We start from the raw sequence: 27,571 nt of genomic DNA on the forward strand, positions 1-27,571 counted from the left end.
CAACCATCTATTTATTCCTTCTTCTCCAGGGTATACAAAGAAGAAGACAGTTGTTCCTTAAATCCTTCCCTATATTTTCTTCTATTTTCGTACAACTCCCATTAATTAGGAACCAAATACATTAATAATATGAGATAAATTAAATTTCCTTCACCGGCGGCAGAACTATGGGTTTTTACCATCATCATTTTGGGCCCCACGGTCCATTAATTTCCGATTTGAACTGTTCATCATGTAAAACCCGTAGAGTAGTTTTTCCATTCAAAAAATTAGCTTCACCAAACATCTATAGTTTTCCCTACAAGATGATCGGTTGGAATTATAATAATAAACGCTTAGAGGGGTCCACAATGGGCGGGGGTTTCGCCGACGAAAAGAATTTAATCTCTATAATAATATGTATTTCGATTTAGCTACAACTCTCCTGCCTTAAGATTCCCAACGATCTACACGCATATTTATAAGCAATGCTAGGAAAACAACGCTAAACCACAAGTATGGACACAGTTGCATCTAGAACCGTTCGATGCACATAGGCTCCCATACATCGGACGGCTTCAAATGCGGCTGTGACCGAAGTTGCGTTTTAACGTTGTGTTCCTAGACTTTTCCTTGTCTCTCTCTAAAAATAACCTCTACACGCATAGCGCCGCCCTTATTGTGTGTATATATACCCCCATACCAAGCTCTGAACTAATGCAATTTCCCAAGCAACAACGTGCGAATATAAGAGATGATATTCAGAGAGTTGTATAAGATCAGAGAGAAGAGCAGTACTACCAAGGAAGACATGATCATACCCACGGGATATGTCTTCAGGCCTACGGATGAAGAACTTTTGATCCACTATCTCGACAGGAAGTGTAAGCATCTATCCCTGCCTTGCAATGTTGTTTTCGAGCGTCAGATTTACGGGGTTGGGGACAAAGCGCCATGGCAGATTTTCACCAAAGATGACCCGTGGACAGAAAATACCGTCTACGTTTACACAAGGTTGATAAAGGTCACCAAGAACGGCGACCGGGTGGCTAGAACGGCTGGTTGTGGCACATGGCATGCAGAGACCGGTCTTGAATGCGTAACAGATGATGAAGGTGGTGTTATTGGGTCCAAGAAGACGTTGTGTTTTCGGATCAATAACGAACCGGGTGTGATAGACGAGGAGGGCGAGAGAAGAGGCCACTGGATCATGCATGAGTACTCACTCGGCGATGGTAAGAGTTCTGCTGGGAAAGGAGAATATGTTCTTTGTAGGATAAGAAGAGTCGACAAGGACCCCAAGAAATCTGTGAGTAAAGCAAAGAATGTCGAGGCTGGTAGTGTTGACGACGACGTTGCAGTCCCGAAACCAGCAAAGCGTGCGTACTCACTCGAGGGTAGTAAGAGTTTTACTGGGAAAGGAGAATCTGTTCTTTGTAAGATAAAAAGAAACGACTCAAGGTTCACCAAGAAATCTGTGAGGAAAGCAAAGAATGTATCTATGAGGAACGCAAAGAATGTTGAGGCTGGTAGTGTTGACGACGACGTTGTAGTCCGTAAACCACCAAAGCGTGCTAGAACAGAGTTTGTGCCGGAACAGAAGTTGGATTGTGACATTGCTGCAGAACTAGAAACAGAAGTTGTTCCGCTTTCAGAGGATCTATTTGTGCAAGAACTGGATAATATGACGGGTGGTGATCCTAATTTAATGTTTGATCTTGAAGAATTCGTAGCACTTTTGGAAGAGGAGAGGCAAGGAGGTTATTCACCAAGGCATTGCAACAGTGCTGCACCTGTTCGATCGGACCATACTACCGCAATATCCAATCCTAACTTTAACATTGCTGCGAAGTATTTTGAAGAACTAGAACCTGTAGTGGAGCAGCAACAAGGGTTTCCGCTTGACTTTGATGCGTTTGGTAATATATCTTCCACTACAGAAGTTGTTCCCTCAGGCCTTGCTTCGGTTCCAGAGATGGCACAGCCACCAAAGAGTTTCGACGATGAATGGAACCAGTACTTGAGTCCCAAGCTTATTGAGTGCTGGGAAGAAAATGTTTCAAATACAGAAATCTCAGTGAGTGCTGAGGTTCTTCCTAGGTATCAAGAGAGTAATAGGTTCTTGCGTCCACACTCCGGGTTTGATGCCACAACAGAACCACCATTGCTGATATCTTCTGTTTCCAATAATATGCATGTTCAATTGGACCCTGAAACCATAGAAGGGCTGAAAAACATGTCGTGGTCACTAGACAGCTTCCCTCATGGGTATGGGGGTGAGATAGATCTGCTGCAGAGCAAGGAATGGAGCTAGCAACGTGCGTTGTTTAGGACGATATGTTTGTTGTCGTGTGTTTGTCACCAAAGGGGGAAAAAGGAAAAAAAGAAAAAAAGAACTGGATCTGTAGAATTTAGTTTATTAGTAGGTCATTAAGTTGAGTCAATTCATCCTTCATTTGCAATTAATCAAAATTTCAATTTTTATTAGTTACACGATTTTTCTGTGCTTTGGAATGTTGAGCTTCTTCTATTTTCCTAATGGTTTGCTTCTTCTACTCTCCAATGGGTTTGCTTCTTCTTTTTCTTTTTGTTGTGTGGAATGTAGCTGCGCAGTACATACCAAAGGAACAGGAAGGAGTCACCCTATCATTTATTTCTCTTAGGGTAGTTTATGCCAATAGGATTTTGTTATTTACTCCTATGCTGCAAGTAAAATAATATCTGGCGGCCGGCGATGTGATGAATAGAACAAGTATGTTGAGCTAGCGAAAACAAAGTATGCATAGATGCTAGTACTATATTACCTGAAACAAAGTTTTCCGTTTGGAGGAAAGAAATGTAACTGATTGGGGCTGCAATTTTCTTACCGAATGCTCCTAGAAACTGATAATGTGATTTGAAGGTTCGCTGCCTTGTTTGGTTTGGTGGAAATCAGCTCTTCATGGGAATTTTTTTTTTTTTGAAACTCGGGGCGTTAATGCCATTTTTTTCTCCTGTATTTGCAATCATGGGTGCTGATAATTGTTGCCTTGTTTCCTTTGGAAGGTACTATTTTCTTTAGGCAAGTTAGATATCGATATGAGAAAAACCAGAAAGGGTAGCAAGTAAGCATCCTTGGAATCCCGGTGAAAAAGGGGAGAACCCTAAAAGAAAAACCAAAAACAAAAACCAACCCATGGCAACGAAAACCACTATCCAACATACGGCAGTCGCAGCCAGGATTCTTGAAGGGTCACTATGTACAGAAACCGAAACCATTACAGTTACAACTTTAACTTGCCTTTTTCCTGGGGGGAATGACTGATTGACAACATAAACTTGACATTACCCAAGCTTTCCCAACCCTTCTATTTTAGACTGAAGATGAAACATTCTTCCAAGATTCCATACAAGCTCTAACATCCAGGTGGAAGTTTTTTAAACACTAATTAAAGACATGGGATACCCTTACTTGGTATCCTAGACCAAGTGGAAAGTTTTCTATTAAACCAGCCCGAGAAGCTACTGTATGAAATTTGTACGTAGGTTATTCAAATCGCAAGCATGTTATTAATCATAATTTGATCACATACCTGAGTCCATGATCGCGATGAAAGGAGTTCGAAAGAATGAATCCGGGGGTGGAGAGGCCTTCTACTCTCTTCTCTTGCCTTTATGTTGCTTTGTCTAATGGGAGACTGCAAAATCATAGAGCGAGAGTAGGGTCCAATACCTTGTAGTTATAACCCTTGCACAAGTCCCAACTCATAAAGGACTGTAATCGGGGACCAAAAAAAAAGGACTGTAATCCTCATATAAATATGATATCACTTAAATCGGTCCAAACCAATAAGAAACCGCATACATGAGTCGTACGTGTAAAAGAATACAAAACAAGGTGCACCAAGCCCGATAACCTATAGTTGATCACTAAACAATAGTGGCCTATCTGGTCCACTCTCTTAACCTTTATTGCATTATAACCAATCCAAATTTTCTCAAACATAAATAATAAACTATGCTGTTCAAGATAAATAAAATCTTACTGCTACAAGACACAGTAATCCCATTCAAGATTGGTATGGTGTGGTTTGGTTTGGGAGGCATGTGTTTTTTTTTTTTGCTCGGCAAAAAGGAACTTTTATAAATCTCGAAGGGGTACATCGAGGAGAAAGCAAAAGTTACAAAAAGCAAAAGAAAAGAGATATATCCAACCAAAGTTGGCTGCTTCTGTGTATAGTATAACTCATAGATTACTGAGATAGGTTATGAATGTGAATGGTATCTATCAGTTGTGTGAAAGGGGAAATGAATCTCACCAACACTTGGTAAGAAAAGAACAGAATTTCTGATGGTTGCTCAAAAGAGAAAGGATTCAGAAGCATAATCTGTGGGTGCTTGTTGGCTGCTTCTGTGTATAGTATATGGTGTAAAGGAATCAAACGATTCTTCATCAGAAGGCTGCAACAAAAAGAATATATCATCTTTGGTTATTACTTGTGTTAGGGAGTTCCTAAGATATTTCAGATTGGTGAAAAACTCCCAGAACTGGGATTTTTGTGGAGTTTGAGGGTTACCTGGTATTGTGCTCGAGCCAAGATAATTCTACCGACTCTTCTGATGTATTGGGAAGCTGCTAGATTTCTTTGTTCTGGTTTAGACTTGTATTCTAGCCTGCTGTGTTGTTATTTTGTGCTATTTTTTTTCTATTTTATGTGTATAGTTTGGCTTCATGCTAGGCTTGGCGTGTTTTCCTTGGTTGTATCCTGGATCTTGCTTCCTTAATTTGGGCTTTAATAGAAACCGTACTTGTCAACATAACCCTATGAATAGAAAGTCTAAGGCTTTACTTCAGAAAGATTATACCATTCCATTGCCCCATAGTAATACATAGATCTCGGGGGTTCTAGCTCGAACACACTAGCTGTAACAGACCTGTCATTGCTCTATTGAATAGCAAACATATCTCTTTACAGCCTATACTTGACATACAAATGCTTCCAAATTACAAACCAAAGATGAGAGCTGGCATTCAAAATAGATATGGCATTGACATTCAGTAGTGACTTCCCAATTTCAGGGAGTTGCAAAATGGATCACTTTCGATCATGCAAAACTTGTTAAAACATTAAACTCTCAACTGATTGTCAATGCCATCTCTATTTGTTTAATGGTTTGCTTCTTTTGTTTACCTATTTGTTTGCTTTTTATGTACGGTATGTAGAAGCGCAGAATCACGACATACCAAAGGGATAGGACCGAGTTTCACTCTGTCATTTATTTGCTTCTTCTGCTTTGATTGGTTTTGTGGAAATGAGTTCATGATGGGAATTATTTCTTTAAAACTCGAAGAATCTCTCTTTGTACTAGCTGTAACAGACCTGCTATTGCCAAACTAAATGCAAAGCATATGCCGCTTTACGCTGCTACTTGAAAAACAAATGCTTCCAAATTCCGAACCAAAAAGATGAGGAGAGCTGACATTCAAGAAAGAGATGCTGTGACAATCAGTTTTGACTTCCCGTTTTGTGGGAGTTGCAAAACGAATCACTTCAGATCGCGAAAAACTTAAGAAATTAAACTCCCAAGTTGCATTTTTTGACCCTTCTTTTTATTCATGGTTAATGTGGTTGGAATTTCTGGAAGTATCTAGCACTGATTAGATACTACTCTAATAGTTACAGTCACCAATGATCTCATTTTATTTACCGGCAAACTGCTGATCTCACTTGCTGTGAAATTGAAATACGTTTACTCGTGAAGGGCCAAGGGTAAGTCCCTTAACCACTTTGTCTTTAGAACCAATCCCTCTCATTTTTGGGGTCAATTTCAGCTCGTGGTTAGCGATGGGTGAACGTCGTTTAATTGAAGGTGAGTCGATGGTAAGGGATAGGAAGGGGTCACAATGTCCTTTATTTTTTCGCAAGGTAATTTATGCCAACCGGATTTGGTTATCTGGAGGTCATGTGAATACGCGACGAATGGAGTGAGGCCGTTGAGTGGAGGAGACCACCCAATTGCATAGACGCCGATCATGTTATAAATTGCAATATAGAGTTAAGTTTGAAGCAAATTATTTAACTAATAAGGGCTGCAATTTTCTTCCTAGATGTTCTTTAAAAGCCGTATGGAAGATTATTTTTGTTTGGGTGGAAACCACATCAATATGGAAATTATGTTTTGAAACTTGAAGCTCCAAACAACATGGGATAACCCTCAAAACCAAGAAGCAAACAAAACAAATACCATTCATTGGGACAAAAACCAATATCCTGAGGATCTTTTGTGTCGAAAATACCTAAACGACCACGGTTACAGCAGAAATTTTGAGACATTCCCAAAGCCTCCCCAGTTGTCCTATTTTCCCCAACCTTATTCCAGGATTCTGTGCAAGATCTAACAACGCTCGCGATAATCAACGTAACAATAGGATAAGTCAAGGCTTTCCTTCTGAAAGAGTCGATTTGCTAATGGTTTTCCATTCCCCCATACTGTTATAAAGTTTTTGAAAATACTCCACACTTGACCAGCAAATGCTTCCAATGTCCAAACAATTTGATGCATGTGGGGTCCTCATTAGGAGGTGGGGTGACGTTGTGACTGTTAAATCTATGTACTTAGAATTGCTCATGAATTACGAAATTAAGGTAGAAAATTCTTGTTTTTGTTTTATCTCGATTTTTTAACTGGGTCATACTCCCTCCGTCACTATTCTTTTGTCCATTTTGAGAGTCCGTGACACTTTTCAATTGATTATATTTCACAATTTATAATGTTTTAGGTGATTTTGAAAATATCGTTTAAAAGAGCTCATTGAGATCTATCAAACTAGATCCATATTGCATATAATCGATATTACCAATTAAAGTTTATAATTAGTTTTTTAGCCGGTTAGGATAGGACGATGGACAATAGAATGGGGAAGTATTTCTTAGTAGTTTTTTGACATCTTTTTTGAGAAAAGTCCGATCATGATTTTTTTTTTAGATTCTGCTCTGAAAAACTTGAAGTCAAAGTGAAAAAGTTCAATCTAACCAAAAGAATAAGGAGAGGAATGGATGATCACCAAAATACAATTAAAACAGCAATGGACATTAAAATTAATGAATAAAAGGAACAGAAGAGCAAATAACTTCTCATTCCACCGCACCACCCTATTCTTGGGGGCGACTATTCGCAACCCTTTATTTTCTCCATTAGCCCATTCCTTTACTTAACCCATTCCCAATATTTTAAAATACAATTTTTCTCCATATAACCCATTAAATGCACATAATTTTTCCATTATACCCTTCTCTTCTTCGTTGCCCAATGCCTGATTTTCCTAAAAAAACAAAACCCTTCTCCTCTCTTCCTCCATAGCCACCGCCCCAAATCCTCCATATCCAGCGACCGCCGCACCACCGCCCCTCTGTCCATGCCTCCACCATCTCCACCACAGTCTGCCATAGCCACCACCACCACCAAATCCAGAACTCCTTCTTGTCCTATGCCGAACTGTATACGAAAAGTCCTATGTATATACATTTCGGTAATTAGCTGTTGAAAACAAGTATCAATTTTGGTAAATAGATGTCAAAATTGTATACACAATTCGGTAACTAACTGATTAACTCTAGTAAACGAAAAGTCCTTTTGAAAACAAGTATAAATTTCGGTAACTAGATGTCAAAAATGTATACACAATTTGGTAATTAACTACCGAACTAGATTATAACAAAAACTCATATACATATTTTTGGTATTTGACTGCTGAAATTATATATATATATATATATATATATATATATATATATATATATATATATATATATATATATATTACGTTAACTAACTATTGAGTACGGTACGGTAGTTAACTACCGAAATTACTTAACCTTTTCGGACTTGAAACACCGAAAAACTAGTAAAAAAATTTGTAAATTCTTAGCGAAGTTTGCTTCTCCCATGCGAATTAAGTTGGGTTCTTTTTCTTCACAGCATTTTTATTCTCCTCACCCATCATACCATTGCCGATAGAATTTTATTCCATTTTAATTTTCAAATCGAAACCAAGAAGTGGGTCATATTTGGCTCTTGCTCCTTCATTGAGATTGAAATGATGAACAAGCTTGAGAGGGAAGAGAAGAGAGAGGATGCAGATGAAGAAGAAAGACGGATGGTTTTTGGTTGTGTGGAGGAACCAGTCGGAAAAGAGAGAGGATGCAGATGAAGAAGAAAGAGGGATGGGTTTTGATTGTGTGGAGGAACCAGTCGACTGGTTCATCAGTCGATTTCTTTTTCTTTTAAAAAAAAAAAAACTATGGCTGGTGAATTTGAAGGGAAAGGGGAGGAAGATGATGTTGGGGCAATAGGTCATTTTGCATTTGGGGGTCATGTTGTAATTAGTTGGGAAATTTTAACGGGTTATTGGAGAAAATAGAGGGTTGCGAATAGCCGCCCCTATTCTTTCATTGCCAAGACAAATTACCCTAAATTTCTAGGCTTATCTACTTTTTTGGTCCCTACAAATATTTCTTAGTTTCAAATCCGTCCACCAAAAATTTTAGGTTTCAATTTTACCTTTGTAGTTTCTAACTGATTTCAATATTACCCTTCTGTTAGAAACTTGGATGGAAAATGCATAGGAAAATGGTTTGGTGATGTGGCACCCTCTTAAATTACTCAAAACTAGATTACGCAAAGCAATTTGTGTGGTCTCTCTTAAAAAATTTTTAGGTCTCCCAATAGTTAGAAAATTAGTATTTTGACAGTAAATTTCTGATGAGTCACCTTGGTCTATTAAAACCCTGGGCATGGGAGCAAAAAGCTTGTATAGTTGAATGTAGCAAATTTGCAGCCTTGTATCAATATAAGTTTAAGAAAGTTACGTATAAGTTTTTTTTTTTTTTTTTTAAAAAACCCAAAGTCGGATATAAAAAAAGAAAAGAAAACCCAAACTCTGATTTAAAAAAAAACAACAGCATGAAATAAATTTTTAACATCAAAATCGAGAGTAGGGCCAATACAAGGAACAAATACATGCAGGATAGAAATTAGGTTAACTCATATATCTTTTTTTTTTTTTATCAGGTTAACTCAGATATCATTATTCATTACATAGTTTGGACCTCTGACAAACATAATTGGGGGAATTTTGGGAAATCAGAGCCATAAAAAGCAAAATAAGAGCTCGGGTCATAAAAAAATTGCTAATTAAAGTGGCATTGTGGCAACAACTTATTATCTAGAAACTTAATTGGGGGAATTTTGGGAAATCAGAGCCATAAAAAGCAAAATAAGAGCTCAGGTCATAAAAAAATTGCTAATTAAAGTGGTGGCATTGTGGCAACGACTTATTATCTAGAAACTCAATAGGAAGCACCAATTCAGTAGCATATGGGAATGCAAAAGAAATCATGACAATATCACAGCTTATATACTCCACAGCTACATAAAAGCAGCACAAAGAAAACAAATTATGACACAAGCATGGAACGAAAATCGAAGAGAGGAACAAACCTTGTGAAAATTAAATACCAAATCTAGCTCACAGAAATTGCTGAAGAAGTGATCAAATATCTCCACACAAATCGCTTTGAGTAAATTAAAAGGGTGCCACATCACGGAACCGTTTGCCACATAGGCATTTTCCATCCAAGTTTTTAACGGAAGGGTTACATTGAAATCATCTAGAAACTACAAAGGTAAAATTGAAACCAAATATTTTAGGAAGACAAAATTGAAACCGAAAGATATTTGTAAGGACCCAAAAAGTAGATAAGCCAAATTTCTATATATGAAGATATCACGTAATGCATCCATCTCTCTTTTTCCCATCTAACAATAAGAGCTCTATGCTAACTATCTTCTCTTCCCAATAGTTCTCTCTTTGCTTTATTCTATACATGCTAATAGAATTGATTTTAACACTTAAGTTTTGGTTTAACACTTGTCTCTCCAATTTTAAGAAATAAAAAATTTATGACACTATGCCAAATTTTACCTTTAGCGGCATTAGAAAACCGCTGGAAATAGTCCAAAAACCGTCGGTAATACTAACAATCGCCGGAAAAAGTCACTAAAATGGCAGTCTTAGGAAAACCACCGTTTTAGGATAATTATTCCTGGTGGTCTTATTAATGCTGCTAAAAGTGTCTTTTAACCGCATTAAATTAATGCCGATAATTCTACCACCGGTAAAGTCAAGATTTGGCGTAGTGTGAGGATAGATATCTCAAAATTTCAAGCGACCTGTGGTCCAAAACAAAATCAGGCCGTATTTTAATGGTTTATATTGGTTTGGTTTGGTGAATTTTATAGATTGGTTTAGTTCTTGCTTTAGTATGAAACAGAACCAATCCGGTCCATGCTCACCCCTAGCAAAAAAAAAGTTGTCCTCAATAAGAAAAGAAAAGGTGGAGGGAAGAGAATAATGAAAAAAGTCATGCTAATTGTTGTTTATTTTTTTAAGGAAATAAAATTTCACTGCATTTTTTTAAGAAAAAAAAAGAAATGCAAGTTCAATGGCTTAAGACTTAGGAGGGTTGTACGAGAAACTTTATTTTTCATTCTTGCTAAGTAAACATGAAAAAACTTGTTTTTTTATTCTCATCGTTCTTGTATTTTGTACCATTATCTCGATAATAAAACGGACCAGGGAAATGACAAATGATATTCTAAATCGTAAATTGATATTTCACTTAAGTATATTTCCTTTTTTTTCCAAATATTGGCAACCATCTATTTATTCCTTCTTCTCCGGGGTATACAAAGAAGAAGACAGTTGTTCCTTAAATCCTTCCCTATATTTTCTCCTATTTTCGTACAACTCCCATTAATTGGGAACCAAATACATTAATAATATGAGATAAAATTTCTTCCACCGGCGGCAGAACTATGGGTTTTCTACCATCATCATTTTGGGCCCCACGGCCTATTAATTGCCGATTTGAACCGTTCATCATGTAGAATCCGTAGAGTAGTTTTTCCATTCAAAAAATTAGCTTCACCAAACATCTATAGTTTTCCCTACACGATGATCGGTTGGAATTATAATAATAAACGCTTGGTGGGGTCCACAATGGGTGGGGCTTGTCGCCGGCGAAAATAATTCAATCTCTATAATAATACGTATTTCGATTTAGCTACAACTCTCCTGCCTTTAAGATTCCCAACGATCTACACGCATATTTATAAGCAATGCTAGGAAAACAACGCTAAACCACAAGTATGGACACAATTGCATCTAGAACCGTTCGATGCACATAGGCCCCCATACATCGGACGGCTTCAAATGCGGTTGTGACCGAAGTTGCGTTTTAACGTTGTGTTCCTAGACTTTTCCTTGTCTCTCTCTAAAAGTAACCTCTACACACATAGCGCCGCCCTTATTGTGTGTATATAAACCCCCATACCAAGCTCTGAACTAATGCAATTTCCCAAGTAACAACGTGCGAATATAAGAGATGATATTCAGAGAGTTGTATAAGATCAGAGAGAAGAGCAGTACTACCAAGGAAGACATGATCATACCCACGGGATATGTCTTCAGGCCTACGGATGAAGAACTTTTGATCCACTGTCTCGACAGGAAGTGTAAGCATCTATCCCTGCCTTGCAATGTTGTTTTCGAGCGTCAGATTTACGGGGTTGGGGACAAAGCGCCATGGCAGATTTTCACCAAAGATGACCCGTGGACAGAAAATACCGTCTACGTTTACACAAGGTTGATAAAGGTCACCAAGAACGGCGACCGGGTGGCTAGAACGTCCGGTTGTGGCACATGGCATGCAGAGACCGGTCTTGAATGCGTAACAGATGATGAAGGTGGTGTTATTGGGTCCAAGAAGACGTTGTGTTTTCGGATCAATAACGAACCGGGTGTGATAGACGAGGAGGGCGAGAGAAGAGGCCACTGGATCATGCATGAGTACTCACTCGGCGATGGTAAGAGTTCTGCTGGGAAAGGAGAATATGTTCTTTGTAGGATAAGAAGAGTCGACAAGGACCCCAAGAAATCTGTGAGTAAAGCAAAGAATGTCGAGGCTGGTAGTGTTGACGACAACGTTGCAGTCCCGAAACCAGCAAAGCGTGCGTACTCACTCGAGGGTAGTAAGAGTTCTACTGGGAAAGGAGATTCTGTTCTTTGTAAGATAAAAAGAAACGACTCAAGGTTCACCAAGAAATCTGTGAGGAAAGCAAAGACTGTATCTGTGAGGAACGCAAAGAATGTTGAGGCTGGTAGTGTTGACGACGATGTTGTAGTCTGTAAACCACCAAAGCGTGCTAGAACAGAGTTTGTGCCGGAACAGAAGTTGGATTGTGACATTGCTGCAGAACTAGAAACAGAAGTTGTTCCGCTTTCAGAGGATCTATTTGTGCAAGAACTGGATAATATGACGGGTGGTGATCCTAATTTAATGTTTGATCTTGAAGAATTCGTAGCACTTTTGGAAGGGGAGAGGCAAGGAAGTTATTCACCAAGGCAATGCAACAGTGCTGCACCTGTTCGATCGGACCATACTACCGCAATATCCAATCCTAACTTTAACATTGCTGCGAAGTATTTTGAAGAACTAGAACCTGTAGTGGAGCAGCAACAAGGGTTTCCGCTTGACTTTGATGCGTTTGGTAATATATCTTCCACTACAGAAGTTGTTCCCTCAGGCCTTGCTTCGGTTCCAGAGATGGCACAGCCACCAAAGAGTTTCGACGATGAATGGAACCAGTACTTGAGTCCCAAGCTTATTGAATGCTGGGGAGAAAATATTTCAAATACAGAAATCTCAGTGAGTGCTGAGGTTCTTCATAGGTATCAAGAGAGTAATAGGTTCTTGCCTCCACACTCCGGGTTTGATGCCACAACAGAACCACCATCGCTGATATCTTCTGTTTCCAATAATATGCATGTTCAGTTGGACCCTGAAACCATAGAAGGGCTGAAAAACATGTCGTGGTCACTGGACAGCTTCCCTCATGGGTATGGGGGTGAGATAGATCTGCTGCAGAGCAAGGAATGGAGAGCAAGAGATTAATACACGTTGTTTAGGACGATATGTTTGTTGTCGTGTGTTTGTCACCAAAGGGGGAAAAAGGAAAAAAAGAAAAAAAAAACTGGATTTAGTTTATTAGTAGGTCATTGAGTTGAGTCCATTCATCCTTCATTTGCAAGTAATCAAAATTTCAATTTTTATCAGTTACACGATTTTTCTGTGCTTTGAAATGTTGAGCTTCTTCTATTTACCTAATGGTTTGCTTCTTCTACTCTCCAATGGGTTTGCTTCTTCTTTTGTCTTTTTTGTACGGAATGTAGCTGCGCAGTACATACCAAAGGTACAGGAAGGAGTCACCCTATCATTTAGTTCTCTTAGGGTAGTTTATGCCAATAGGATTTTGTTATTTACTCCTATGTTGCAAGTAAAATGATATCTGGTGGCCGGCGATGTGATGAATAGAACAAGTATGTTGAGCTGGCAAAAACAAAGTATGCATAGATGCCGGTACTATATTACCTGAAACAAAGTTTTCCGTTTGAAGGAAAGAAATGTAACTGATTGGGGCTACAATTTTCTTACCGAATGGTCCTAGAAACTTATAATGTGATTTGAAGGTTCGTTGCATTGTTTGGTTTTTGAAACTCGGGGCATCAATGCCATTTTTTTCTCCTATATTTGCAATCATTGGTGCTATAAATTGTTGCCTTGTTTCCTTTGGAAGGTACTAGTTTCTTTAGGCAAGTTAGATATCGATATGAGGAAAACCAGAAAGGGTTGCACGTAAGCATCCTTGAAATCCCAGTGAAAAAGGGGAGAACCCTAAAAGAAAAACCAAAAACAAAAACCAACCCATGGCAACAAAAACCACTATCCAACATACGGCAGTCGCAGCCAGGATTCTTGAAGGGTCACCATGTACAAAAACCGAAACCATTACTTACATTTACAACTTTAACTTACCTTTTTCCTGGGGGAAATGACTGATTGACAACATAAACTTACTTGACATTACCCAAGCCTTCCCAACCCTTCTATTTTAGACTGAAGATGAAACATTCTTCCAAGATTCCATACAAGCTCTAACATCCAAGTGGAAGGTTTTTAAACACTAAATAAAGACATGGGATACCCTTACTTGGCATCCTAGACCAAGTGGAAAGTTTTCTATTAAACCAGCTAGCCCGAGAAGCTACTGTAAGAAATTAATTTGTACATAGGTTATTCAAATCGTAAGCATGTTATTAATCATAATTTGATCACATACCTGAGTCCATGATCGCGATGAAAGGAGTTCGAAAGAATGAACCGTGGGTGGAGAGGCCTTCTACTCTCTTCTCTTGCCTTTATGTTGCTTTGTCTAATGGGAGACTGCAAAATCATAGAGCGAGAGTAGGGTCCAATCCCTTGTAGTTATAACCTTTACACAAGTCCCAACTCATAAAGGACTGTAATCGCGGATAAAAAAAAAAGGACTGTAATCCTCATATAAATATGATATCACTTAAATCGGTCCAAACCAATAAGAAACCGCATACAGGAGTCGTACGTGTAAAAGAATACAAAACAAGGTGCACCAAGCCCGATAACCTATAGTTGATCACTAAACAATAGTAGTCTATCTGGTCCACTCTCTTAACCTTTATTGCATTATAACCAATCCAAATTTTTGCAAACATAAATAATAAACTATGCTGTTCAAGATAAATAAAATCTTACTGCTACAAGACACAGTAATCCAATTCAAGATTGGGATGGTGTGGTTTGGTTTGGGAGGCATGTTCCTAGATGGGCTTTGATTCTACGGTTGGCCATCCAGCAGAGGTTAAATACAACTCATAGATTACTGAGATAGGGTATGAATGTGAATGGTATCTATCAGTTGTGTGAAAGGGGAAATGAATCTCACCAACACTTGGTAAGAAAAGAACGGAATTTCTGACGGTTGCTCAAAAGGAGAAAGGATTCAGAAGCATAATCTGTGGGTGCTTGTTGGCTGCTTCTGTTTATCGTATATGGTGTAAAGGAATCAAACCATTCTTGATTAGAAGGCTGCAACAGAAAAGAATATATCATCTTTGGTTATTGCTTGTGTTAGGGAGTTCCTAAGATATTTCAGATTGGTGAAAAACTCCCAGAACCACTAATATTGAATGAGTACAATGAGATACAAAATACCCTACTCTAGCTCTCAAGCTTTTGGTATTTTTATCTCCCTCAAACTCACACAATTTTCTCTCTCTGCCATTTTTTACTCTTACAAAATCACGGCACATTACCACTTTAAATACACAGCATTGGCAAAGGCATGAAAAACTTTTCCACTGCCGAGAAGCCTCTAGAGCCAGTTCAACAAATGCTCTATGGGACTTGTAGAAATGAACCACCCAAAGCCAATTAATTCCACCGAGCAATTTCCTATGCAGCCAAATAAATTCCCTCTGTTTTCATTTTCCAAAAGCATTAACACCATGGGCAAAACCCAACAGAATTTTCTCAAGAAACAAACACTTCTGTTTCCTGAATTTTCGGCCAAGAAAGCTTCACGATGATCGATTTATCAGAGATTTATGTCATGTATCTGTGTACTCGATACGTAAACGTCCACCAACTTCGGCTTCAAACATGAGAAATACAGTCCAATGAGATTTATCATTCTGTCCACATCTAAATGGAAACTGAAGACATGAAAAAGCTGTTAACGTAAGAAATGGCTAATTTGATGAAATGTTTTATTGCTTGACTTGATAAAATGGTCAATCTTTGAGGCCACTTGAATCCCAACTTGAAATAAATTTTCAAGAAAATCTTTCCAAAAAGTCTCTCTTCCATCAAATGACCAAGAAAATTTCAGAACTTCCAAGAAAATCTTCCCAAAAGGTCTCTCTTCCATCAAAATGACCAATTCATTTGTCTGTTTTACACTAATTGTCAGGTATTGCCATTCTTGAGGGAAAAACCATAGGCCGAAAGACGAGAATTCGTTGCAAGAGCTGGTCAAAAACCATACGCCGAAAACCGGCTTCCTTCAGAAGGCAAAATGTCAAACAGGTGGGAGGCATAATAAACCTTGCATCAATTTTCTAACACTGCTAATCCATACAAAATCGAAACCTGCAAAGCTGTAGTATAAGATTTTAGCTGACATTCTTGTCTTCAGATGTGGGTCGGGTCTGTAGAGAGAGAAGGGTGAGAGAGAGAGAGACGATGGATTTGCAACTGTGATAACGAACAACGACCAAAAGCCCATGAGAGAAAAACAGTCTTTCAGGATGTAATCAAGTGCGCGCAGCTTTCTTTTTTTCATTTTCTTCCGAGACATATCTTCTTCGATTAATACCATTAGGTACTCGATAGACTTCATATTCTGCATAATTATTCTAATTAACAAGTTATACGATGTGGATGAATCGGATTATCAAATTCATTCCAAAGTAAGGTCGAAAATCGCCAAAAACAGCCGAGAAGCCTCCTACTTCTATAAGGGTTGTGATCAAGTGTGCTCAGCTCAATTTTTATCATTTGTTTTTGAAATATATCTTCTCCGATTAAATACATTAGGAGCTCGATCGACATGATATTTTACGTAACCATTGTAATCTACAGTTTCTACAATGTGGACAAATCAGATCATTAAATTAGTTCCTAAAAAAGATTGAAAATTGCCAAAAAGGGAGAGAAGCGTACTTTTTGTCACTTCTCAGATTGAAGATGAGAAGTATAACTCGTGTTTCATACTCACGTGTTATGTACTTTACGGACCTTTTCCAAAACCGTTTGTCCCGAACACGATTTCGGCACGATGCATGTTCAACACGCGAGGTTTCGGCAAGACGAATCTCGCGTTCATGGGGTTTCCTCAGAGCGTATATAAATACTTTGATAGTTTTATTTTGTTTTCAGAGATTTTCCTCCTCGATTCACTCCATAATTTCATACAAGGCCTTGATTAGTGGCAAGTCAAATGCAGCCATGGTTGCACAGAAACTCCATCATTTCATACAAGTCCTCGGTTGAATTTCACAAATGCGATATCAAGGCCTTGGCCTTCCCCCCGATGGCTGTATCCTCCCACACGGCGGTCAAGGCACGCACTGCTCTCTATCCGACGTCAAAGCTGGACGGCAGGTTCATGGCATTGTGTCTGACTCCGGGCTCGATTTCAGATCCCTTTGTTCAGTCGTCCTTGGTTGTACATCAAAATGCAGTGAATTAAAGGATGCCCGTACACTGCTTGATGCAATGTCCGAACCAGACGGGTTTCTTGGAGTGCTTTAGTTTCGGGGTATGCTCGACTAGCCAGCAGCCACTAGGACATGTAAGTGAGACAAAAGTGGTCTTTGAGGAAATGGAGGATAAAAGGGATCGAACCGAATGTGGGATCTTGTAAAGGGATGATCGCGGGATTCAATCGGGTGGATGCTATTCGGAATCATCAGTGTTGACACTTCAAAAGATGCATTCGCAAGGTTTGAAGCCTAATGGGACTGGTATATCAAGTGTTCTTCCTGCACTGGGGGATTTGCAGGATTTGATTTTGGGTAGTCAAATACAATGGTATGTTATCAAGATGGGAATGGAATCAGGCAAATGCATTGTTAGCGCCCTTATCGATATGTAGGGGAAGTGTGGTTGTAATTTACAGATGTCACAAGTGTTTGATGAAATGGACGCATTAGATATAGACACTTGTAGTGCATTCGTTGGTGGGCTTTCAAGAAATGGCTTTGTGGATGAGGCACAGATGGTATGTATGCAATTCAGACAAAGGGATGACTTGAATTAGTGTCTTGGACATCAGTGATCGCTGCTTGTTCTCAAAATGGCAAAGACATGGAGGCTTTGGACCTATTCAGAGACATGCTACATCCTCATATGATCCGCCCCCTTGAATAGAACCAAACTAAATTTCATCGATTGTAACATTATGCTGCCAGCGTGTAGTCTCCTTCGGAAAAACAACTTTTCAGATGCACTCCATGCCCATGTTGTGGCATTGAGTTTCTCGACTTTAGGATTCGTCATCTCAGTTTCTCGACGGAGGTAGAGAAGGGATATGAATATAACTCAACAGTAGAGTGTCACCTCAACATAGTGAAAGTCATCGGTTCAAGCTGATTATCCCCTACCCCAATGTGGGGATCACTAAAGTCTGCAGACTCAGCGCAAAAAATAAAAGAGAAATGCTTCTTTCTATGTTCCTTTTTGGTAAAAAAATGTCAAGGCCCGTTCCTGGGAAAGAAAAATAAATTAGAGAAATGTCTTAACTATCATGCATCTTCTATGTGTTCAGTTCGCTTTGTGTTCATATGTTAAGCAAATTCGGAGTTTGATTAGTCAGTTCTTATGAGGTAAAGGTAGTCATGTCAGAGTTAAGTGGACGTGATGGGATAATCTTTGTAAGCCCTTAAGTCATGTTAGTCGTTTTGATCAAGCTCTTTTGGCTGAGGTTGCTTGGCGTGGTTAAGTGTCTAGAGTTGTTACTTGGGCATATTTCTCTTGGTAAATATTGTGGGCTGGGGGATTTTCTTCTGGCTAAACCTAAGTCAGGTAGTTCGTGGGGTTGGAGGAGTGTTCTTTGGGGAAAAGAACTTTTGCGTAAGAGTTTAGGATGGAAGGTTGGTAATGGGAGGAGTATCAGTGTTTTCCAGCATCATTGGATTCCTGGGTCTTTTAATCCGTTTGTGGATTCTTCTGCTCCTATTCTGTTTAATGAGTTTAAGGTGTCTAGTCTGATTGATTGGCAGCGATTACTGGCATCGGCCTCTCATTGAGGTTCTTTTCCCCGCAGACTGGTCGCTAAGATTTTATCCATCTATATCTCTACCTCGGACGTGGAAGATGAGGTGGTGAGGGAACACACAAAAAATGGAAAATTTTCAGTTAAATCAGTGTACTTTGTTGCTCTGTTCACAAAGTTTCCTTGGCGGGCCATTAGCTAGGAATTTGAGCTGTGGGGTTGGGGTTTAAATATTCCTCCTAAGTTGGTTTTTTAATTTTGAAGGTGCCTCACAGGTTTATAGTGGTTAAGGAGGTGCTGTCTAGGAGGAATTTGGAGGTGAATATGATGTGCCCAATTTGTGGCGTGGAGCAAGAGACTATTGAACATCTTTTCTTCTTGTGATAGTGCTAGAAGAGTTTGGAGAGCTTCTACTTGGGGCTGGATTTTACAGTCGGTACTCCTTCAACCTTTTCTGAATGGTTTGGTAAGTGGATCTCCGAGGAATCTGATTCAGAGATTAATAAAGAATCCGTTTGCATTTAACAGGAATAGAATGTTTGTGATGGGGAATCTATTTCGGTGGGTGCCTGTCTGGAATCGGTTCGATCTCTATTGGTGTGTCTTGCTAGATTCTATAACACCCATGGGGTTAAGAGGGACATGAGTGGTGGTGAGCTACATGTGTGTTTTGGTCAGGAACAAGGAGATTTTCGTTGCTGCAAAATTGTAGGGGACGGTGCTTGGAAGGCCGGCAGGTGTCAAGGAATTGCTGCTTGGTCTGCTTTGACAGAAGAGTTTGGGTTGGATCGAAAGGGTACTAGTTTGGGTTGTGCATCTTCTGCTACTATGGTAGGAGGGATTGCTGCGCTTCAAGCCTTGATAAGATGGGCAAGTTCCAAGAATTGCCGTCGTGTGCATATTTTAACTGATGCAAGTGAAGTAGCTTCAGGCATTAAAGATCTCATGCTTGCTGTGTTTTGCAGAATGTGTTTTTAAGGATTTTATTGCTCTTGCCGCTACTTTTGATCATGTTACTGAAACAAAGGTTCCTAGGCAAACTGTGGTGGAAGCTCATAACATTGCCAAAGGAACTTTGAACACTTTAGTTACAAATCTGCATATCTTTAATGTCAATATTATGTTTCGTTTTCCTCAGAACTTGTCCTTCGAAAACACAAGTTTGTGTGATAATCTTTTAAATTAATTTCAAACAACAATTAAACTTTTATTTTTCAACTTTCTCACAAAATTTCTTCTTATCAAATGAACGCACAAAAGAAAATACATTTCGTTTTCCTTTAATTTCACTTTGTTATTAGAGATGAGAAAAAGTGTATAGGGTGTTAATGAACCCTTACACATATACCTTTATTTATATTACTCTGGAGAGTTACACATACATAAGATAGACGATGTGGGACAAACCCACTTTCTCTAATAAACACTTCTAACACTCCCCCTCAAGCTGGAGAATAGATATCACAAATTCCCAGTTTGTTACATAAAAATTCTAAACGAGGTTTAAACAGTGATTTAGTAAAAACATCTGCTATCTGAGCACCTGTGGACACAAAAGGCATAGCCAACACACCAGCATCAACCTTCTCTCGAACGATATGACAATCTACCTCAATATGTTTGGTTCTCTCATGAAACACAGGGTTCGAAGCGATATGTATTGCTGCCTGATTGTCACAATACATAGGAATGGGTAACTGCACCCGAAATTCCAGCTCCTCAAGAAATGATCTCAACCAAACAACTTCACATGTAGTATGAGCCATGGCACGATACTCTGCTTCTGCACTAGACCTTGCAACAACAGTCTGTTTCTTACTTTTCCAAGTAACTAAGTTGCCACCAACAAATGTACAGTAACCAGTTGTTGAACGTCTATCAGAAGGTGACCCTGCCCAATCTGCATCAGTAAATGCCTCAACACGCAAATGACCATTGGAACGGTAAAATAAACCACGTCCAGGATGAGCCTTAAGATACTTCACAATACGAATACAAGCTTCCCAATGTGGAAGACGAGGAGCAGACATAAACTGACTCACCATACTAACAGCAAATGAGATATCAGGACGTGTATTGGTAAGATAATTCAACTTATCAACCAAGCGACGATATTGGTCTGGATGAGAAAATTCCTCCCCCTGATCAACGCAAAGTTTGACATTAGGATCCATTGGAGTCTCCACAGGTTTGGCTCCGAGCAAACCTGTCTCCTCTAGAATATCCAACACATATTTCCTCTGGGACAAACTAATCCCATCCTTTGACCTTGCTACCTCAATACCCAAGAAATATCGTAACTTACCCAAGTCTTTAGTGTGAAACTGACTATGTAAGAACTGTTTCAACTCACCAATCCCTTTCTGATCATCTCCAGTAATAATAATGTCATCTACATAGACAATGAGCAATACTTTCCCTCGAGCCGACATAAGGGAAAACACAGAATGATCTGATTGACTTCGATGCATGCCAAATCTCAAAATAGCCTCACTAAACTTGCCAAACCACGCTCGAGGAGATTGCTTAAGTCCATAAAGTGCCTTGCGAAGACGACATACCTTATGATGCTCCCCCTGAGCAACAAACCCAGGTGGTTGCTCCATATAGACTTCCTCCTGGAGATCGCCATGGAGAAAGGCATTTTTGACATCAAGCTGATACAACGGCCAGCCAAGAGTGGCGGCAAGAGAAATAAGAATTCGCACAGAGCCAAGCTTGGCAACAGGAGAGAACATTTCGGAATAATCAATACCATAAGTTTGGGTGTAGCCTTTAGCAACTAGGCGAGCTTTGTGACGCGCAATAGTGCTATCAGGTAGATACTTGACAGTATAAACCCAACGACAGCCAACAGTAGATTTCCCAGCAGGAAGAGTAACCAACTCCCATGTGCCATTAGTATGAAGAGCAGACATTTCATCCACCATAGCTATCCGCCACTCAGACCGAGATAATGCCTCTTGAACAGTTTTAGGAACAAAAACGGAGGAAACAGTAGTAGTGAAAGCACGAAGGGATGGAGAGAGATGAGCATAAGAGAGAAACCGAGAAATAGGATGAGAAGTGCTAGAGAGATTAGAAAAATCATATTTTGCCGGGGGACGACGATTCTCACGAGTCGGATATCGAACAATGGAGGGGTAACAACCAATAACTAGCAAATAACCAGTACGCAACCAAAGCAAAATACCGATAACTACTGATCAACAAAATCAACTAATAGACTAACATCGAACTAGTCACCAGGCTGGATAGATACCCAATATCAACAACCCCAACATAATATATTCTTCACAACCACTAGTCCACCACATGACGGAGATACTTGACAAGAACAGTATAGAAAATAGTTACCAGAATGAGAGAAACATCAACGGAAATTGCAAAGACGAGAAAACAGGGCCTGGTGATGAAGATGGTCGCCGAAACAGGGATGAACAATAACTGTAAAGGCGATGAACAGTAACGTCGGGAACAGTAACGTCGGTGAACAGTACACGTTAATCGTGAACAGTATGCGATGAACAGTAATCGTGAACAGTATGCGGTGAACAGTAATCGTGAACAGTACGCGATTAACAGTAATCGTGAACTAGGATTAGGGTTAGGGTTAAGGCAGAGGCTAGGGTATGGTTTAGGACTAAGGTTAAGATGGTGGTGTATTAGGATTGTGGTGGTTTAGGATTAGGGTTAAGGTTAGGCTTTGATACCATGTTATTAGAGATGAGGAAAAGTGTATAGGGTGTTAATGAACCCTTACACATATACCTTTATTTATATTACACTGGAGAGTTACACATACATAAGATAGACGATGTGGGACAAACCCACTTTCTCTAATAAACACTTCTAACACACTTCACTAAAATTTTCTAGAGGACAATATTCCTGCTCTGATTTCTTGACAAGTAAATGGAGCCCAAGATTCAACTCTTCTAAGAAGCCACATGTATATAATATTACAAAACATGTTACATGCAAGGCTAATCCACCAGGATCCTATCCACCCCAATAAAAGGCTCTTCTTTTGCTGTAGTGGTTACGGCCGGATCGTACATACTGTTATCGACACCAGTCAATGGGCTTTGGCTGCTCTCTGCTGCAGCATAGTTTTGCTTTATTTCAGCATCATTTCCCGTAAAAGAAGAGGAGTGGAATTAAGTTGCACTCTCGTCTTTGATGCGCCAATTGTGCCTCTGCCAACATTTGCTTTTTAAGAGCATTTGCAGCATCCAAGCGATCCTGCAAAACTCTCAACATGAAAAGACAGAAAAAGGACCAATCTTCTTTCTTACATTTCTACAATAATACAACCGCAGTTCCCTTCCGTTGATCGCTTCCAGGAGTTCAATTCTTAAGGGAACATGTATTTAATGCAGTCAAATCCGGAAAAAAAAGAGTGCTTAATGCCAATATTACCCCCCTTTAACCATTCTTGGAAGAATTACAACTTACAATATTTTCGAACTAAATCTTACGTTTCCAAATGGACAGGCATTTTGGGACATCCCAAATGGAAACACGGACTAACAAAAGGGGATGGAATGAGTAAGCAATTTAACAAATTAACATACAAAAATCCCAAGATTGTTACTTCAGAACAGAACGGATAGAGTTTCCTTCATTGGCAATGCCAACTACGGTTACAAGAGCTCTGAGACACTCTTCAATAGAAAGATCTAAATATTCCCCTTCAGTAAGCCCTAGAACCCAAGGTTGACCTGACTTGCTTTCATCAATCTCTATATCTCCTGACCAGGCTCACTTGCACCATTTTCTTTACCAGAAACATCAACAAATTGATTGACAAGAGTGCCTGAAACTTTAACCTTAGAGAAGGAAGAAAATAAATCATCTAAGGAAAAACAGAAAATGCTCTTACCAGCAGTACAAGGCTCGTTTTTCAGATTTAATGTGACATCGTCTACGAAACTCTCTTTTCCATTTCCTGAGCAAGTGCTAAATTCATTACGGTTCCTGCTGTTTTGGTTTACATTTGGAGTACCTAAATCATGAACTTCAGGACTCTCATCAGCACCTTCGCCTTCAAAATCATGCATTTGGAGTACCTAAACAGAAGAGGATCCTTAGTGGTCGGACTTCTAGAAGCTTCGCCATAAGCAACTAGTCGCCTCCTGAATGTCTCTTTATGAAAGAATCCATATACTATACCCATACATGTCGTGTGTATGAAGAGTCCATGTATCACACGCTTGAAGACAAAAGCTTCTCTCTCTTATCCTCCATAACCACCATTTTTTCATTTCTGCATCTGTTGTAGACGTTCCAACAAGCTACCTCTCCTTTCAACTCCTACAGTTCCCCAAAACCACTACACTATCCTAGTTTCATATAAACCATCGACATTAACAATTTAGCATGCTCACCCAAGCTTATCCAAGTAATGAATTGCCTACCATACCTCAAGGTCTTTCTTCCAGAAATGTCCCCATTGTCAGAGCTAGCTTGTTGGGCGTTTGCACTGGTACAGACCTCGACCTGGTATGTGCAATCAATGGCAGGCTGACCTATTACTTTTCTTCCAAGCAATGCCACCTTTAATTTATCTGGAATGCTACAAGATCATCCGATTTTAAGTCTTAACTTAATCAACACGCAAAAGCGCAAGCGCACACTTACACTGTCTTCAGATGAAATAATTCATCCGTGAAGTTTGAAGTCATCTGAACCTCAATTGCCCAGGAAACTTCAGATGAAAGAATGGGTTCAAAGCTATGGATCCCGATCGTGCTGCTTATTTTGGAATCAAGAATTCAAAAAAACCATAGGCTGAAAACCGGCTTCCTTCAAAAGGCAAAATGTCAAACAGGTGGGAGGCATAAACCTTGCATCAATTTCTAACAATGCTAATCCATACAAAATCGAAACCTGCAAAGCTGTAGTATAAGATTCTACCTGACATTCTTGGCTTCAGATGTGGGTCGGGTCTGTAGAGAGAGAAGGGTGTGAGAGAGAGAGAGACGATGGATTTGCAACTGTGATAACGAACTACGACCAAAAGCCTATGAGAGAAAAACGGTCTTTCAGGATGTAATCAAGTGCGCGCAGCTTTCTTTTTTTCATTTTCTTCCGAGACATATCTTCTTCGATTAATACCATTAGGTACTCGATAGACTTGATATTCTACAAAACCATTTTAATTAACAAGTTATACGATGTGGACGAATCGGATCATCAAATTCATTTCAAAGTAAGGTCGAAAATCGCCAAAAACAGCCGAGAAGCCTCCTACTTCTATAAGGGTTGTGATCAAGTGTGCTCAGCTCAATTTTTGTCTTTTTTTTTGAAATATATCTTCTCCGATTAAATACATTAAGCACTCGATCGACTTGATATTTTACATAACCATTGTAATCTACAGTTTCTACAATGTGGACGAATCGGATCATTAAATTAGTTCCTAAATAAGAATGAAAATTGCCAAAAAGGGAGAGAAGTCTACTTCTTGTCACTCCGCAGGTTGAAAATGAGAAGTAGAACTCGCGTTTCATACTCCCGCTTTATGTTTTATGGGCTTTTTTAATACCGTTTTTCCTGAACACGATTTCATCATGGTGCATGTTCAACACGCGAGGTTTTGCCAACACGAAACTCGCGTTCAGGAACACGGTTTCCTCAGAACGTATATAAGTAATAGTTTTATTTTGTGTTCATAGGTTTTCCTCCTCGATTCACTCCCTTGAGCCATGGTTTCACAGAAACTCCATAATTTCAGGAGGAAGCTATGTTACACAGGGTATACCGTATGTCTAAATTATGACAATTTGTGATTTTCATTATGCCAATTTTTGGTTTTCTAATGCATATTTATGATTCTAGTTACGACTTGTACATTAAAATTTACCTGTTGAACAGGTCATTAGCAGGTTACCCATAATTAAAAAATATTGTTATTATGTAACCATAATTATTCGTACTGAAATCCATAATACTTGTACCCTAACCAAATATATGCGTACAATATCAAAAATTAAATAATGTTACCACAAATGTTATAACAACACCATAAATTGGCATTATCTTACCACAATGAATCGTACAAAATTTTTTTGACTCGTATAATATTTCGTAACAAAATCAAAATATGTCGTACCAGAATCAACAATTGTTATACCCAAGCCAAAAATATTTGTAAAATGCCACAAATTTTAGAAAATAACCACAATTATTATGACAACACCTAAAATTGTCATTTTCTTAACACAACGTGTCATATCAAAAGAAAACATATTTAAATACCACAAATTTTATAACAAACCATAATTGTTATGACAATACCATAAATTGACGTTTTCTTACCACAATGTGTCGTACCAAAGGAAATTAATTAAAATATTCCGTAATAACACATATCTAAAATACCACAAATTTAGTAATATAACCAAATTTGTTATGACAACACCATAAATTGACGTTTTCATATCCACAACGTGTCGTATAAAAAAATTCAATCAGAATGTTCAATTAACGATAGTTATAATCAACAAAATATCATACCTCAAATTCAGTAATATAAACAAATTTTTTATAACAACACCATAAATTAACGTTTTCATACCCACAACATATCGTATAAAAAAATTCAATTGAAATGCTCAGTTAACGATAGTTATTATTAGTAAAATATCATACCACAAATTCAGTAATATAACCAAATTTGTTATGACAACACCATAAATTGGCATTTTCATACCTACAATGTGTCGTATAAAAAAAATTCAATCGGAATGTTCAGTAAACGATAGTTATAATTGACAAAATACAATACCACTAATTATTTTCAATTCCCGCCACATTATTTTTTCAAATTTTAAAATTTTCACCATATTGTCTTAATTTTCGATTCCCTCTACACTAATTTTTCAAATTCTTATTTGTCCCTACACAATACCTCAATAATTTAAACTAAAAATGAAGTGTTTGCACAAAATTTTCATCCAAAAAGTAAGTACTATACCCAAATTTTCGAATACAACTACAATTTCCTCTCAAAATATTAGTCTAAATCAAATTCTTTTTCTACAAAATTTAATTCAAAAAATCAAAATTTCTTTGTGAAAAAATGAGAGGTCACGAAAAAATAATTATCCAACTGTCTCAAATGCATACACTTTCAACACTAAAATGGAGTACAAAAAAATAAGTGTGAATATCAAAAAATAGAGTGTGAAAATTACTCCCCTTTTTGTAATTGGTGAAATTAATTATATTAATACCCAATCTTATCAATATTTAGGGCGGTGCACTTAACAATTGGCACTATATATTTAACGCATGGATCGGTGTCAAACCTTCACCCCATGCGTACCAATCCAAATTTAATGGTGGTCCTTGAAACTAGGCCGTAGAAGTAAAATCTAAATAATTTTGTAAATTTATTGTCATTGTATTTTCTTTCAAAAAAAATTATTATAATCGACATTTTGATTTACACCAATGACATAGCTATAATATGATCTACAAGTGCAGGCCCATCATTAGGACAGAGGCATTTGAGGTCTCTGTCTTCTCAAATTTTTAGCCTGAAAATAACGCCCTTACATACAAGAAAATATTATATAATCAATAGCCTTTAGAATTACAAATTCTCAATTGTGTACCATAGTGATAAGGTGTTGGAGTTTGACATTTATCTAAAAGATCTAGGTTCAAGTCTTAAACCCTTCGTTCCTATTTTTTTTTAAAACAATGTTATTATTTTTTAGAATAAATCACATAATTAGTCCTTAAAGTTTCATACTTCAACAAATCTCATCGTTCAATTTCAATACAACATTAAAATATAATATTGCTCCATCTGAACCCCACGTAAGGTGTTTATTTTATTATTTATTTTATTTTATCAAAATCGTCTATCTTTTACATAATATTAATT

The 27,571-nt window shown here is 38.4% G+C and overlaps 1 protein-coding gene and 1 long non-coding RNA gene across 4 annotated transcripts in view; one reads left to right on the plus strand and one right to left on the minus strand.

Annotated features, from left to right (window-relative positions):
* The window catches only part of LOC131317683 (cullin-1-like), a 75,858-nt gene that overhangs the window by 43,812 nt on the left and 4,475 nt on the right, over window positions 1-27,571 (plus strand). The gene's annotated exons all lie outside the window — the stretch shown is intronic.
* Window positions 19,892-24,890, minus strand: LOC131317685 (uncharacterized). 2 transcript variants are annotated; one of them, XR_009197375.1, is made up of 3 exons: window positions 23,558-24,890; window positions 22,534-23,452; window positions 19,892-19,961 (listed from the first exon to the last, which is right to left on the minus strand). It is a non-coding gene; the product is annotated as an uncharacterized LOC131317685 (long non-coding RNA). The 2 variants fall into 2 exon arrangements; XR_009197374.1 differs by having other exon boundaries at window positions 22,534-23,491.

This window comes from Rhododendron vialii, chromosome 2a (genome assembly GCF_030253575.1).
Source record: "Rhododendron vialii isolate Sample 1 chromosome 2a, ASM3025357v1".
In the NCBI taxonomy this organism is placed as follows: Eukaryota; Viridiplantae; Streptophyta; class Magnoliopsida; order Ericales; family Ericaceae; genus Rhododendron; species Rhododendron vialii.